This window comes from Mirounga leonina, unplaced genomic scaffold (genome assembly GCF_011800145.1).
Source record: "Mirounga leonina isolate KUSES-001 unplaced genomic scaffold, KU_Mleo_1.0 Mir_178, whole genome shotgun sequence".
Taxonomy (NCBI): domain Eukaryota; kingdom Metazoa; phylum Chordata; class Mammalia; order Carnivora; family Phocidae; genus Mirounga; species Mirounga leonina.
Window position 1 is genome coordinate 4,586,805 of NW_023270464.1, and position 17,673 is coordinate 4,604,477.

Genomic DNA, 17,673 nt, shown 5'->3' on the forward strand with positions numbered 1-17,673 from the left:
TTCTTCTTCTTCTTCTTCTTCTTCTTCTTCTTCTTCTTCTTCTTCTTTTCTTTTCTTTTCTGGACAAAATGATGAGATGGAGAAATTTGCCCCAAAAGAAAGAACAGGAAGTAGAACTCATAGCGAGGGATTTAATCAATACAGATATAAGAAGATGTCTGAATTAAAACTTAAAACAACAATTAAAGGATACTAGCTGGGCTTGAAAAAAGCATTGAAGACATTAAGAATCCCTACTACAGGGATGAAAGAACTAAAATCTGGTCAGGCCAAAATTAAAATATTATAATGGAGCTTAAACCCAAATGGATGCCATAAAAATGAGGGTGGAAAAAGGAGAAGAATGAATCTGTGATATAGGAGATAAAATTATGGAAAATAATGAAGCTGAAAAGAAAAGTGAAAGAGAGGTACTGGATCATGAAGTTAGACTTAGGGAACTCAGTGACTTCTTAAAACATAACATTCATATTATAACAGTCCCAGAAGATGAAGAGAGAGAAAAAGGGGCAGAAGCTTTATTTGAGCAAATTATAGCTAAAAACTACCCTAATCTAGGGAAGGACACAGACATCAAAATCCAAGAAGCAGAGAGCTCCCATTAAATTAAACAAAAGCTGACCATCGCCAAGGCATATCATAGTCAAATTAACCAAATACACAGACAAGGAAAGATTCCTGAAAGCAGCAAGGGATTAAAAAGTCCTTAACCTACAAAAGAAGACAGATCAGGTTTGCAGCAGATCTGTCCATAGAAATGAGCCAGCCAAAACAGCCAAAACAGTGGCAGAATATATTCAACATGCTGGGGAAATATACAATCAAGAATTCTTCATCTGGCAAGGCTGTTATTAAGAATAGAAAGATAGAGTTTCTCAGACAAAGAAAAACTAAAGATGTTCATGACCATTAACCAGCCCTGAAAGTAATTTTTTTTTTTATTATGCTATGTTAGTCACCATATGGTACATCATTAGTTTTTGATGTAGTGTTCCATGATTCATTGTTTGAGTATAACACCAAGTGCTCCATGCAATACATGCCCTCCTTAATACCCATCACTGGATTAACACATCCCCTCATCCCTCTCTCCTCTAAAACCCTCAGTTTGTTTCCTGGAGTCCATAGTCTCTCATGGTTCATCCCCCCCTCTGATTTCCCCCCCTTCATTTTTCCCTTCCTTCTCCTAATGTCCTCCATGCTATTCCTTATGTTCCACAAATAAGTGAAACCATATGATAATTGTCTTTCTCTGCTTGACTTATTTCACTTAGCACAATCGCCTCCAGTTCCATCCATGTCAATGCAAATGGTGGGTATTCATCCTTTCTGATGGCTGACTAATATTCCATTGAAAGTAATTTTAAGGGGGACTCTGACTGGAGAAAAAAAGACCCAAAGTGACAAAGACTAGAAAAGAGCAGAGAACATCACTAGAAACACCTACTTTACAGGTAACACAGTGGGACTGAATTCATATCTATCAATAATCACTTTGAATGTAAATGGACTAAATGTTACAATCAAGAGATGTAGGGTATCAGAATGGATTAAAAAATAAAAAAACAAAAAAACAAGATCCATTTATATGCTGTCTGCAAAGGATTCATTTTAGACCTAAAGATAACCACAGATTGAAAGTGAGAGGATGGAGAACCATCTATCATGTTAATAGACATCAAAAGAAACCTGGAGTAGCCATACTTGTATCAGACAAACCAGATTTTAAACCAAAGGTTGTAACAGGAGATGAAGAGGGGCATTATATCCTAATTAAGGGGTCCATCCATCAAGAACATCTAGCAATTGTAAATATGTATGCTGCCAACTCGGGAGCAGCCAAATATATGATCAATTATAAAAAACATAAAGAAACTCACTGATAATAATCCAACAATAGTAGGGGGCTTTAACACCCCACTCACAGCAATGGATAGATCATCTAAACAGAAAATCAACAAGGAAACAGTGACTTTTAATGATACACTGGACCAGATGTACTAACAGATATCTTCAGAACATGTCATACTAAAGCAGCAGAATACACATTCTTTTTGAGCGCACATGGAAAATTCTCCAGAATAGATTCACATACTGGGTCACAAATTAGCCCTCAACAAGTACAAAAGATCAAGATCATGCCATGCATATTTTCAGGCCATGATGCTATGAAACTTGAAGTCAACCACAAGAAAAAATTTGGAAAGATCCCAAATGCATGGAGGTTAAAGAACATCCAACTAAAGAATGAATGGGTTAACCAGGAAATTAGAGAAGAAATAAATACATGGAAGCAAATGGAAATAGAAACACAACAGTCTAAAACCTTTGGGATGCAGCAAAGGCAGTCTTAAGAGGGATGTATACTGCAATATAGGCCTATCTCAAAAAGTCTGGAATACACAACCTAACCTTACACCTAAAGGAACTAGAAAAGGAACAGCAAAAAAGGGCTAAATCCAGCAGAAGAAGGGAAATGATAGATCAGAGCCAGGGGGCTGCCAGCCACTGCCTGCACCCACACACCTGCCCACGAGGACCCGTTTTGGACTGGGGCAGCCACCACCTCTGCCTGTGCCCAGGAGAACCAGACTGACTTGGGGGCTGGCCACCGCTCCCACCACACCCCGGGCCGCCCAGTCCGGGATCGCTCCCAGTTTTGGTGGCAGGGGGCAGAGACAAGTTGAGAAGATCCCTGGGGGCATGCACTGCCTGTGGGAGGCTGTGGTTTTCAGCGGCGCTTACAGAGCTGGAGACTGTGTGTTCTGGAGGATTTGGAGAGGAGCAGACTCTGGCTTCTCTCCTCTGGGGTGGAGGTTTGGGTAAAAACATTTTCCTTTGCCCTGCCCCTCAGAAAAGGCACCAAAAGCTGCCAGAGAAAAAAGCTGCCAGAGAACAAAAGCCCAAAAAACTGGCTTCCACAGAGCCCAGCCCCTTGATAGGGAGCAGGGCAACTCTGCCCAAGCAGGATTGACTGAAAAACAAGGAGGCAGGCCCCTCCCCCAGAAGACAAGTGGGAAGAACAAGAGGACAACAACCCCAGGGTCCCCATAAAACTGTAAAACCCCAACACCAGGGGAAAATTAGTATATTAAGCTCCTGGTGTTGCCTCATGGCCTGTGTATTTCTTAGATACAAATTTTCTCTCTCTCTCTTTTTTAATTCTTTCTCATGCTTCTTTTTTTTTTTACTTACTTATTTCAACCAGATGTTTAATACAACATATTCCATAGTAACTTTTAAACTTGAACTTCTTCACACATATAGTTTTTTCTTTTTCTTTATATATAGATATAGATATAGATAGATATAGATAGATATATAAGCTTCAATGTAGTCCTTTATTCCCTACTCAATACTACATTTATATATATATACCAGTTTTAATTGCCCTGTATCTCTGGTAAGTACTGTTCTCTAACAAAGAGAACAAAATACACCGAGGAAGAGCTCAAACACTCTACCTCGCCCACATAGAAGAATTATAGCCACCTTTGCTGCACCCCCATTTTTTTTGTCGGGGTTTTTTTTTTGGGGGGGGGGTTGTTTGTTTTTATTTTTTTACTTTATAAATCTTATTCTTGGGTTTCATTTTGGCTGGGTTTTTTTGGTGGTGGTTTCTGAATGCTCTGAACTTTTCCAGGGTGCACCTTGCCTGGATTGTGGTTGATATTTTTCACAGTACATCCCCTCAACAACTCAAAAGAATGACTAGGAGGAGAAACTCCCGAAAAAGAAAAGACCCAGAGACAATGGCCTCTCTCACAGACCTAGTGGGTATTGATATAAACAAGATGTTGGAAATAGACTTCAGGGTAACAGTTATGAAGATGACAACTAGAATGGAGAAATCAATTAATGGCAAAATAAAGTCTCTAAGGGCAGAAATGATAGCTGAACTGGTAGAATTTAAAAATGCTATCAATGAAATCCAATCTAATCTAGATACTCTAACAGCTAGGGAAAATGAGACAGAAGAAAAAATTAGTGATCTAGAAGACAAACTGATAGAAAAGAAGGAAAATGAGGAGGCCTGGAGAAAACAGCATAAATCCATGAAAACAGAATTAGAGAAATAAGTGATATCATGAAGCATTCCAATGTCAGAATTATTGGGATCCTGGAGGAGGTGGAGAGAGAGATAGGACTAGAAGATATATTTGAGCAAATCGTAGCTGAGAACTTCCCTAATCTGGGGAATGAAACAAAGTAGAGGCAGAGAGGACCCCTCCCAAGATCAAGGAGAACAGGCCAACACCCCAGCATGTAATAATAAAACTCATAAATCTTAGAACCAAGGAAGCCATCTAAAGGGCAGTTAGGGGGAACAGATTCCTTATATACAGAGGGAGGAACATCAGAATAACATCAGACCTATCCACAGAGACCTGGCAAGCCAGAAAAGCCTGGAAAGACATATTCAGGGTACTAAATGAGAAGAACATGCAGCCAAGAATACTTTATCCATCAAGGCTGTCATTTAGAATGGATGGAGAGATGCAGAGCTTCCAGGACTGGCAGAAACTGAAAGGATATGTGACCACTAAGCTGGCCCTGGAAGAAATATCAAGGGGGGTTCTATAAAAAGAGAAAGACCCCAAGAGCGATATACAACAGAAATTTACAGAGACAATCTATAGAAACAAGGACTTCAAAGGCAACATGATGACAATAAGTTCATATCTTTCAATAGACACTCTCAACGTGAACGGCCTAAATGCTCCCATAAAATGGCACAGGGTTGCAGATTAGATACAAAGACAGGACCCATCCATATGCTGTCTACACGACACTCATTTTGAACCTAAAGATACATCCAGACTGAAAGTGAAGAGATGGTGATCCATCTTCCATGCCAGCTGACCTCAAAAGAAAGCTGGGGTAGCAATTCTCATATCAGACAAATTAGATTTTAAGCTAAAGTCTGTAGTTAGGAACACAAAGGACACTATATCATTCTTAAAGGGACTATCCAACAAGAAGATCTAACAATTGTAAATATCCCCAACATGGGAGCAGCCATCTACATAAGCCAGCTGTTAACCAAAATAAAGAGTCATATTGATAATATGTTAATTGTAGGAGACCTCAGTACTCCACTCTCAGCAATAGACAGATCATCTAAGCAGAACACCAACAAAGAAACAAGAGCTTTGAATGACACACTGGACCAGATAGACCTCATAGAGATATACAGAACATTCCACCCTAACAACAGAATACTCATTCTTCTCAAGCACACACAGAACTTTCTCCAGAATAGACCACATACTGGGTCACAAATCAGGTCTCAACCAATACCAAAAGACTGAGATTATTCCCTGCATCTTCTCAGACGATAATGCTTTAAAACTAGAACTCAATCACAAGAAAAAATTTGGCACAAATTCAAACACTTGGAAACTAAAGACCACTCTGCTTAAGAATGTTTGGGTCAACCAGGAAATCAAAGAAGAACTTAAACAATTCATGGAAACCACTGAGAATGAAATCATGTCGATCCAAAACCTACGGGATACTATAAAGGTGGTCTGAAGGGAAAATACATAGCCATCCAAGCCTCACTCAAAAAAAAAAAAAAAAGAAAAATCCCAAATTCACCAACTTTACACTTTAAAGAACTAGATAAAAAGCAACAAACGATGCCTAATCCACACATTTGAAGAGAAATAATTAAGATTAGAGCAGAGATCAATGAATTAGAAACCAGAAACATAGTAGATCAGATCAAAGAAACTAGACACTGGTTCTTAGAAAGAATTAATAGGATCGATAAACCACTGGCCAGACTTATCCAAAAGAAAAGAGAAAGGACCCAAATTAATAAAATTATGAATGAAAGGGGAAAGATCAAGACTAACACCAAGGAAATAGAAACAATTAGTAGAAATTATTATCAACAACTATATGCCAATAAATTAAGCAACTGAGAAGAAATGGATGCCTTCCTGGAAACCTATAAGCTACCAAGACTGAAACAGGAAGAAATTGACAACCTGAATAGGCCAATACCCAGTAACGAGATTGAAGCAGTGATCAAAAACCTCCCAATAAACAAGAATCCAGGGCCTGATGGATTTCCTGGGGAATTCTACCAAACATTCAAAGAAGAAATAATACCTGTTTTCCTGAAGCTGCTTCAAAAAATAGAAACAGAAGGAAAGCTTCCAGACTCATTCTATGAGGCCAGCATTACCTTGATCCCCAAACCAGCAAAGACCACATCAAAAAGAAGAATTTCAGATCGATATCCTTGATAAATACGGATTCCAAAATTCTCAACAAAATTCTAGCTACTGAGACCCAACAATACATTAAAAGGATCATCCACCACGACCAAGTGGGATTAAGCCCCAGGACGCAAGAGTGGTTCAACATTTGTAAATCAATCAATGTGATAGAACACATTAATAAGAGAGAGAACAATATGGTCCTCTCAATTGATGCAGAAAAGGCATTTGGCAAAATACAGCATCCTTTCCTGATTAAAACTCTTCAGAGTATAGGGATAGAGGGAATATTCCTCAAGTTCATAAATCCATTTATGAAAAACCCACAGCAAATATTCTCAATAGGGAAAAGCTGAGAGCCTTTCCTTTAAGATCAGGAACACGACAAGGATGCCCACTCTCGCCACTATTGTTCAACATAGTACTGGAAGTCCTAGCAACAGCAATCAGACAACAAAAAGAAATGAAAGGTATTCAAATTGGCAAAGAAGTCAAACTCCCTCTCTTCATAGATGACATGATACTTTATGTGGAAAACCCAAAAGACTCCATGCCCAAATTACTAGAACTCATCCAGCAATTCAGTAATGTGGCAGGATACAAAATCAATGCCCAGAAATCAGTTGCTTTCTTATACACTAACAATGCAACTGTAGAAAGAGAAATTAGAGAATCAATTCCATTTACAATAGCACCAAAAACCATAAGATACCTCGGAATAAACCTAACCAAAGAGGTAAAGGATCTATACTCTAGGAACAACAGAACTCTCGTGAAAGAAATTGAAGAAGACACAAAAACATGGAAAAATATTCCATGCTCATGGATCAGAAGAATAAACATTGTTTAAATGTCTATGCTGCCCAGAGCAATCTGTACCTTCAATGCCATCCTGATAAAAATTCCAATGACATTTTTCAAAGAACTGGAACAAACAATCCTAAAATTTATATGGAATCAGAAAAGACCACAAATAGCCAAGGAATGTTGAAAAAGAAAAACAAAGTTGGGGACATCACGTTGCCCGATTTCAAGCTATATTACAAAGCTATGATCACCAAGACAGCATGGTACTGGCACAAAAACAGACACATAGACCAATAGAACAGAATAGAGAACCCAGATATGGCCTTTCAACTCTATGGTCACATAATCTTCGACAAAGCAAGAAAAAATATGCAATGGAAAAAAGACAGTCTCTTCAATAAATAGTGCTGGGAAAATTGGACAGCCACATGCAGAAGAATGAAACTCGACATTTTCTTACACCACACACAAAGCTAAACTCAAAATGGATGAAAGACATCAATGTGAGACAGGAATCCATCAAAATCCTAGAGGAGAGTATAGGCAGTAACCTCTTCGACATGGGCCACAGCAACTTCTTTCAAGACATGTTCCCAAAGGCAAGGGAAACAAAAGCAAAATGAACTTTTGGGACTTCATCAAGATAAACAGCTTCTGCACAGCGAAGGAAACAGTCAACAAAACAAAGAGGCAACTCACAGAATGGGAGAAGATATTTGCAAATGACACTACAGACAAAGAATTTCTATGAAGAACTTCTCAAACTCAACACCCCCCCCCAAAAAAAAAAACAAATAATCAAGTCAAATAATGGGCAGAAGACATGAACATACACTTCTCCAAAGAAGACATACAAATGGCTAACAGACACATGAGAAAATGCTCATCATCATTAGCCATCAGGGAAATTCAAATCAAAACTACATTGAGAAACCAACTTACACCAGTTAGAATGCAAAAACTGAGAAGGCAAGAAACAACAAATGTTGTAGAGGTTGTGGAGAAAGGGGAACCCTCTTCCACTGTTGGTGGGAATGCAAGTTAGTACAGCCTCTTTGGCAAACAGTGTGGAGGTTCCTCCAAAAATTAAAAATATGGCTACCCTAGGGGGGCAGAGCAAGATGGTGGAGGAGTAGGAGACCTGGATTTCGTCTGGTCTCAGGAATTCAGCTGGATAGGTATCAAACCACTCTGAACCCCTACAAACTCAACAGGAGGTCAAAGAAAAGAATAGCAACAACTCTCTGAACAGAAAAGCGACCACTTTCTGGAAGGTAGGACATGCAGAGAAGTGAATCCGAAGAGATATTCGGGAGGATAGACAGTGGGGAAGGGGCCTCCGTTGGCTGCTTCTGGCAAGTGATAGAGCCACGGAGCACAAATTGGAACTTTTAGAAGTCGGCTCCGCTGAGGGATGTCACTCTGGTGGCTAAGTGGGGGGTGGAACCCTCGTGGGACAGTGTGGTCTCAGGACCCTTGGGGTCACAGAAAGACCAGGGGTACCTGAGTGCAGCAGAGCTCCCAGGTATCAGAGCAGGGAAGCCGGTTGCAGAGACGGAGCTGAGGCGTGGGCTCTCAGCTCGGGGTTGCCATAAACCGTGATCCGCGGCACAGTCGGGCCACTACTCCTCCAGCAGGGACCCAACAAGTGGCAGATCCGGGGAGACTCCCCTTCCTCCCTGGGAGGAGCGGTGCAGGAGCACACCACAGGGATCTGCTGGGTTTGGAGACTCCACAGGGGGTCGGGTGCCAGAGATAGAAACGCTCGGTCACAGGCCAGGTGAGCACAGAGTGTAGCCGGAGTCCGGGGAGACAGGAGTGATTGCTTTTCTCTGGGGGCACAATGAGGAGCAGGGCCCCAAGTTCTCGGCTCCTCCGGGGCGGAGATTGGGAGGCCGCCATTTTCACTCTTGGCCTACAAAGACGAACGGAAAGCGTGCAGGGAATAAGAGCTCTGGAGAGCACACCCAAGCAGATTACTTAGCCCGGACCCAGCAGCAGAGGCAATTCCGCCTCTGGCAAAGACATTTGGGAACCATGGCAACAGGCCCCTCCCCCAGAAGGTCAGTGAGAACAGCCAGCCAAGACCAAGTTTACTGATCAATGAGAACGGCAGAACTCCAGCGCTAGGGGAATAATGCACATAGAATCCATGGCTTTTTCCCCATGATTCTTTAGTCTTTCAAAGAATTTTTTTTAAACTGTCTTTTATTTTTTTTTAATTTTTCTTTTCCCCTTTTTCAACCAACATCTTATCAATCCCTTTTTTAAAAAACATTCTTATTTTTCACTTTTAGAGTCATATTGTATCCCTTCATGGTAGTTACCCATATTTTTGGCATATATATGTAAGTTGTTCTCTCTTTAAAATTTTGAGATAGTTTCTTCTAACAAATCAAAATATACCCTAAATCTCTAGTGTATGGTTTTTTCCTACTCTCCTGCCTGATCACATTCTCTCCCTTTTTTTTCTTTTTTCTTAAATCCTCTTCTTTCTCTTTTCAAACAACTTCTTATCAATTCCTTTTATAAAATTTTTAATAATTTTCATCTTTATAATTTTCATCTATTCCATCCCTTCATCATAGCAACCCTTAATTTTGTACATATATAAGTTTTTCTTTCTTTAAAATTTTAGTAGGCACTTTTTTTTTTTTTTAAGATTTTATTTATTTATTTGACAGAGAGAGACACAGCTAGAGAGGGAACACAAGCAGGGGGAGTGGGAGAGAGAGAAGCAGGCTCCCCGCTGGGCAGGGAGCCTGATGCGGGGCTTGATCCCAGGACCCTGGGATCATGACCCGAGCCGAAGGCAGATGCTTAACGACTGAGCCGCCCAGGCGCCCCTAGGAGGCACTTTCTTCTAACAGACCAAAATACACCCAAAATCTAGTGTGTGGCACTGATCTATGTACCAGCCTGATCATATTTGATCATATTCTGTTTTGTGTGTGTGTGTGTGTGTGCTGTTTTTGTTTGTTTTTATCTTTATCTTTATCTTTTTCTTTTTTTTTCTTTTTCTTTTTTCTCTCTTTCCCTTTCTTTTCCCCCTGCTTCAGATCTTTTATGATTTGTTTAGAGTACATTTTCTGGGGACATTGTTACCCTGTTAGCATTTTGTGCTCTCATTCATCTATTCTCCTCTGGAGAAAATGACAAAACAGAAAAATCACCTCAAAAAAAAGAACAAGAGATAGTACCGACTGCCAGGGACCTACTCAATATGGACATTAGTACGATATCAGATCTAGAGTTCAGAATCATCACTTTAAAGATACTAGCTGGGCTTGAAAAAAGTATGAAAGTTATTAGAGAAACCCTTTCTGGAGAAGTAAAAGAACTAAAATCTAACCAAGTCGAAATCAAAAAGGCTATTAATGAGGTGCAATCAAAAATGGGGGCGCTAACTGGTAGAATAATAGAGGCAGAAGAGGGAATCAGTGATATACAAGACCAAATGATGGAAAATAAAGAAGCTGAGAAAAAGAGAGATAAACAACTACTGGATCATGAGGGCAGAATTCGAGAGATAAGCGATACCATAAGATGAAACAACATTAGAATAATTGGGATCCCAGAAGAGGAAGAAAGAGAGAGAGGGGCAGAAGGTATAATGGAGCAAATTATAGCGGAGAACTTCCCTAATTTGGGGAAGGAAACAGGCATCAAAATCCAGGAAGCACAGAGAACCCCTCTCAAAATCAATAAAACTAGGTCAACATCCCAACATCTAATAGTAAAACTTACGAGTCTCAGAGACAAAGAGAAAATCCTGAAAGCAGCTCAGGAAAAGAGATCTGTAACCTACAATGGTAGAAATATTAGATTGGCAACAGACCTATCCACAGAGAACTGGCAGGCCAGAAAGGAGTGGCAGGATATATTCAGAGCACTAAATGAGAAGAATATGCAGCCAAGAATACTGTATCCAGCTAGGCTGTCATTGAAAATTGAAGGAGAGATAAAAAGCTTCCAGGACAAACAAAAACGAAAGGAATTTGCAAACACGAAACCAGCCCTACAAAAAATCTTGAAAGGGGTCATCTAAGCAAAGAGAAAGCCTGAAAGCAACATAGACCAGAAAGGAACACAGACAATATACAGTAACAGTCACCTTACAGGCAATACAATGGCACTAAATTCCTATCTTCCAATAGTTACCCTGAATGTAAATGGGCTAAATGCCCCAATCAAAAGACACAGGCTATCAGATTGGATAAAAAAACAAGACCCATCGATATGCTGTCTGCAAGAGACTCATTTTAGACCCAAAGACACCCCTAGATTGAAAGTGAGGGGTGGAAAACCATTTACCATGCTAATGGACACCAAAAGAAAGCTGGGTTGGCAATCCTTATATCAGATAATTAGATTTTAAACCAAAGACTGTAATAAGAGATGAGGAAGGACACTATATCCTACTTAAAGGGTTTATCCAACAAGAAGATCTAACAATTGTAAATATCTATGCCCCTAACATGGGAGCAGACAATTATATAAGGCAATTAATAACAAAAGCAAAGAAACACATCGACAACAATACAATAATAGTGGGGGACTTTAACACCCCCCTCACTGAAATGGACAGATCATCTAAGCAAAAGACCAACAAGGAAAAAAAGTCTTTAAATGATGCACTGGACCAAATGGACTTCACAGACATATTCAGAACATTCTATCCCAAAGCAACGGAATACACATTCTTCTCTAGTGCCCATGGAACATTCTCCAGAATAGATCACATCCTAGGTCATAAATCAGGTCTCAAGTGGTACCAAAAGATTGGGATCATTCCCTGCCTATTTTCAGACCACAATACTTTGAAACTAGAACTCAATCACAAGAGGAAAGTTGCAAAGAACTCAATTACATGGAGGCTAAAGACCATCCTACTAAAGAATGAAGGGGTCAACCAGGAAATTAAAGAAGAATAAAAAAATTCATGGAAACCAATGAAATGAAAATACAACTTTTCAAAATCTTTGGGATGCAGCAAAGGCAGTCCTAAGAGGAAAGTATATAGCAATACAAGCCTTTCTCAAGAAACAAGAAAGGTCTCAAATACACAACCTTACCCTGCACCTAAAGGAGCTGGAGAAGAAACAGCAAATAAAGCCTAAACCCAGCAGGAGAAGAGAAATAATAAAGATCAGAGCAGAAATCAATGAAATAGTAGCTAGAAGGACAGTAGAACAGATCAACGAAACTAGGAGCTGGTTCTTTGAAAGAATTAACAAGATTGATAAACCCCTGACCAGACTTATCAAAAAGGAAAGAGAAATGACCCAAATCAGCAAAATCATGAATGAAAGAGGAGAGATCACAACCAACACCAAAGAAATACAAACAATTATCAGAACATATCATGAGCAACTCTATGCCAGCAAATTAGATAACCTGGAAGAAATGGAGGCATTCCTAGAGATGTATCAACTACCAAAACTGAACCAGGAAGAAATACAAAACCTGAACAGACCTATAACCACTAAGGAAATTGAAGCAGTCATCAAAAATCTCCCAAAAAACAAAAGCCCAGGGCCAGATGGCTTCCCAGGGGAATTCTATCAAACATTTCCAGAAGAATTAATACCTATTCTTCTGAAACTGTTCCAAAAAATAGAAATGGAAGGAAAACTTCCAAACTCATTTTATGAGGCCACCATTACCTTGAACCCCAAACCAGACAAAGACCCCCTCAAAAAGGAGAATTACAGATCAATATCCCTGATGAATATGGATGCAAAAATTCTCACCAAAATACTAGCCAATAGGACCCACAGTCCATTAAAAGGATTATTCACCACAACCAAGTGACATTTATCCCTGGGGTTCAAGGTTGGTTCAACATCCGGAAATCAATCAATGTGATATAATACATTAACAAAAGAAAGAACAAGAATCATATGATCCTCTCAACAGATGCAGAAAAAGCATTTGACACCGTATAGCATCCTTTCTTGATCAAAACTCTTCAGAGTATAGGCATAGAGGGTACCTACCTCAATATCATAAAAACCTTCTCTGAAAAACCCACAGGAAATATCATTCTCAATGGGGAAAGGCTGAGAGCTTTCCCCCTAAGGTCAGGAATATGGCAGTGATGTCCACTATCACCACTGCTATTCAACATAGTATTAGAAGTCCTAGCCACAGCAATCAGACAACAAAAAGAAATCAAAGGCATCTAAATCGGCAAAGAAGAAGTCCAACTCTCACTCTTTGCACATGATATGATACTTTATGTGGAAAACCCAAAAGACTCCACCCCAAAACTGCTAGAACTCATACAGGAATTCAGTCAAGTGGCAGGATATAAAATCAATGCACAGAAGTCAGTGGCATTCCTATACACCAACAACAAGACTGAAGAAAGAGAAATGAAGGAGTCGATCCCATTTACAATTGCACCCCAAACCGTAAGATACGGTTTTCTGAGTACAGATCGTTTGCCTCTTTGGTTTTATTCTAGAATAAATCTAACCAAAGAGGCAAAATATCTGTACTCAGAAAACTATAAAATACTCATGAAAGAAATTGAGGAAGACACAAAGATTTGGAAAGGCTTTCCACGCTCATGGATTGGAAGAACAAATATTGTGAAGATGTCTATGTTGCGTAGAACAATCTACACATTCAATGCAATCTCCATCAAAATACCATCCACTTTTTTCAAAGAAATGGAACAAATAATCCTAAAATTTCTATGGAACTAGAAAAGACCCCGAATAGCCAGAGGAATGTTGAGAAAGAAAAGCAAAGCTGGCGGCATCACAATTCCAGACTTCCAGCTCTATTACAAAGTTGTCATCATCAAGACAGTATGGTACTGGCTCAAAAACAGACACAGATCAATGGAACAGAATAGAGAACCCAGAAATGGACCCTCCACTCTATGGTCAACTAATCTTTGACAAAGCACCCATCAAATGGTGTTGGGAAAATTGGACAGCCACATGCAGAAGAATGAAACTGGACCATTTCCTTACACCACACACAAAAATAGACTCAAAATGGTTGAGTGACCTAAATGTGAGACAGGAGTCCATCAAAATCCTAAAGGAGAACACAGGCAGCAACCTCTTCAACCTCAGCCACAGCAACTTCTTCCTAGACACATCACCAAAGGCAAGGGAAGCAAGGGCGAAAATGAACTATTGGGACTTCATCAAGATTAAGAGCTTTTGCACAGCAAAAGAAACAGTCAACAAAACCAAAATACAGCTGACAGAATTGGAGAAGATATTTGCAAATGACATATCAGATAAAGGGCTAGTATCCAAAATTTATAAAGAACTTATCAAGCTCAACACCCAAAGAACAAATAATCCAATCAAGAAATGGGCAGAAAACATGAAGAGACATTTTTCCAAAGAAGACATCCAAATGGCCAACAGACACATGAAAAAGTGGCATCAGGGATATCCAAATCAAAACCTCAATGAGATACCACCTCACACTAGTCAGAATGGCTAAAATTAACAAGTCAGGAAATGATAGATGTTGGTGGGGATGTGGAGAAAGGGGAACCCTCCTACACTGTTGGTGGGAATGCAAGCTGGTGCAACCACTCTGGAAAACAGTATGGAGTTTCCTCAAAAAGTTGAAAATAGAGCTACCATATGATCCAGCAATTGCACTACTTGATATTTACCCCATAGATACAAATGTAGGGATCCGTTTTTTGTTTTGTTTTTTTTTTTAAGATTTTATTTATTTATTTGAGAGAGCGAATGAGAGACAGAGAGCATGAGAGGGAGGAGGGTCAGAGGGAGAAGCAGACTCCCTGCCGAGCAGGGAGCCCAATGCGGGACTCGATCCCGGGACTCCAGGATCATGACCTGAGCCGAAGGCAGTCGCTCAACCAACTGAGCCACCCAGGCGCCCCCAAATGTAGGGATCCGAATGGGTACATGCACCCCGATGTTTATAGCAGCAATGTCCACAATAGCCAAACTGTGGAAAGAGCCAAGATGTCCATCGATGGATGAATGGATAAAGAAGAAGTGGTATATATATACAATGGAATATTATGCAGCCATCAAAAGGAATGAGATCTTGCCATTTGCAACAACAGGGATGGAACTGGAGGGTATTATGCTGAGTGAAATAAGTCAAAAAGTGAAAGACATGTATCATATGACCTCACTGATATGAGGAATTCTTAATCTCAGGAAACAAACTGAGGGCTGCTGGAGTGGGGGGTGGGGTGGGAGGGATGGGGTGACTGGGTGATAAACACTGGGGAGGGTATGTTCTCTGGTAAGCTCTGTGAATTGTGCAAGACTGCTGAATCTCAGATCTGTACCTCTGAAACAAATAATGCAATATATGTTAAGAAAAAAAAAAGAAGAAGATAGCAGGAGGGGAAGAATGAAGGGGGGATATTGGAGGGGTAGACGAACCATGAGAGATGATGGACTCTGAAAAACAAACTGAAGGTTCTAGACGTGAGGGGGTGGGAGGATGGGTTAGCATGGTGATGGGTATTAAAGAGGGCACGTTCTGCATGGAGCACTAGGTGTTATGCACAAACAATGAATCATGGAACACTACATCTAAAACTAATGATATAATGTATGGTGATTAACATAACAATAAAAAATTTTAAAAAAAATGATAAAGAATAATATGGCTACCCTATGACCTAGCAATTGCACTACTAGGTATTTACCCCAAAAATACAGATGTAGTCTAAGGAAGGATCATATGCACCCTAATGTTCATAGCAGCAATGTCCACAATAGCCAAACTGTTGAAAGACCTGAGATTTCCTTCAACAGATGAATGGATAAAGGAGATGTGGTCCATATACACAATGGAATATTACTCAGCCATCAGAAAGAACTAATATCCAACTTTTACATCAACATGGATGGGACTAGAGATTATGCTAAGTCAAATAAGTCAAGCAGCAGAGAATGTCAATTATCATATGGTTTCACTTATTTGTGGAACATAAAGAATAGCATGGAAGTCATTAGGAGAAGGAAGGTAAAGAGGAAGTGGGGGGAATCAGAGGGGGAGACGAACCATGAGAGACTACGGACTCCAGGAAACACACTGAGGGTTTTAAAGGGGAGGGGATTGGGAGGATGGGTTAGCTCGGTGATGGGTATTAAGGAAGGCACGTATTGCATGGAGCACTGGGTGTTATGCTCAAACAATGAATCATGGAACACTACATCAAAAACTAATGATGTACTGTATGGTGACTAACATAATTAATAAAAATAAAATAAAATAAAATAAAATAAAATAAATGGATAAATTCCTAGAAACATGTAAACTACAAAAACTGAAACAGGAAGAAATAGAAAATTTGAATAGACCGATAACCAGCAAAGAAACTTAATCAGTAATAAAAAATCTCCCAAGAAACAAAAGTCCAAGGCCAGATGGCTTCCCAGGAGGGATTCTACCAGACATTAAAAGAAGAGTTTATACCTATTCTTTTGAAACTTTTCTAAAAAAATAGAAATGGAAGGGTAACTTCCAAACTCATTCTATGAGGCTAGCATTACCTTGATCCCAAAACCAAAGGCCCCACAAAAAGAGAATTACAGGCCAATATCCCTGATGAACATGAGCGCAAAAATTCTCAATAAAATATTAGCAATTGAATTCAAACGTACATTAAAAGAATTATTCACCATGATCAAGTGGGATTTATTCCTGGGCTGCAGGGTTGTTTCACTATTGCAAGTCAATCAACATATGCACTACATTAATAAAAGAAAGGACAAAAACTATATGATCCTCCTGATAGATGCAGAAAAAGCATTTGACAAAATACAGCATCCATTCTTGTAAAAACCCTGAACAAAGTAGGGATAGATAGAATATACCTCAACATCATAAAGTTCATATATGAAAGAACTACAGCTAATACCATCATCAATTGGGAAAAATTGAGAGCCTTCCCCCCATTGTCAGGAACAAGAACAGGATGTCCACTCTCACCATTGCTATTTAACATAGTACTGGAAGTCTTAGCCTCAGCAGTCAGACAACAAAAAGAAATAAAAGGCATCCAAATCGGCAAGGAAGAAGTCAATCTTTCACTATTTGTAGATGACATGATACTCTATATAGAAAACCCAAAAGACTCCACCCAAAAATGGCTAGAACTAATATATAAATTAAGCAAACTGGCAGGATACAAAATCAACATACAGAAATCTGTTGCATTTGTATACACCAATTACAAAACTTTAGAAATAAAAATCAAGGAATTGATCCCATTTGCAATTGCACCAAAAACAATGATATCTAGGTATAAACATAACTAAAGAGGTAAGAGATCTCTACTCTGAAAACTATATAACACTTATGAAAGGAATTGAAGAGTACACAAAGAAATGGAAATACATTCCATGTTCACGGATTGGAAGAACAAACATTGTTAAAATGTCTATACTACCCAAAGCAATCTACACACTTAACATAACCCCTATCAAAATACCACCAGCATTTTTCACAGATCTAGAACCAACAATCCTAATATTTGTATTGAACCACAAAAGATCCCAAATAGTCAAAGCAATCCTGAAAAAGAAAAACAGAACTGGAGGCATCATGATTATGGATTTCAAGCTATATTATAAAGTTGTAGTCATCAAGATAGTATGGTACGGGC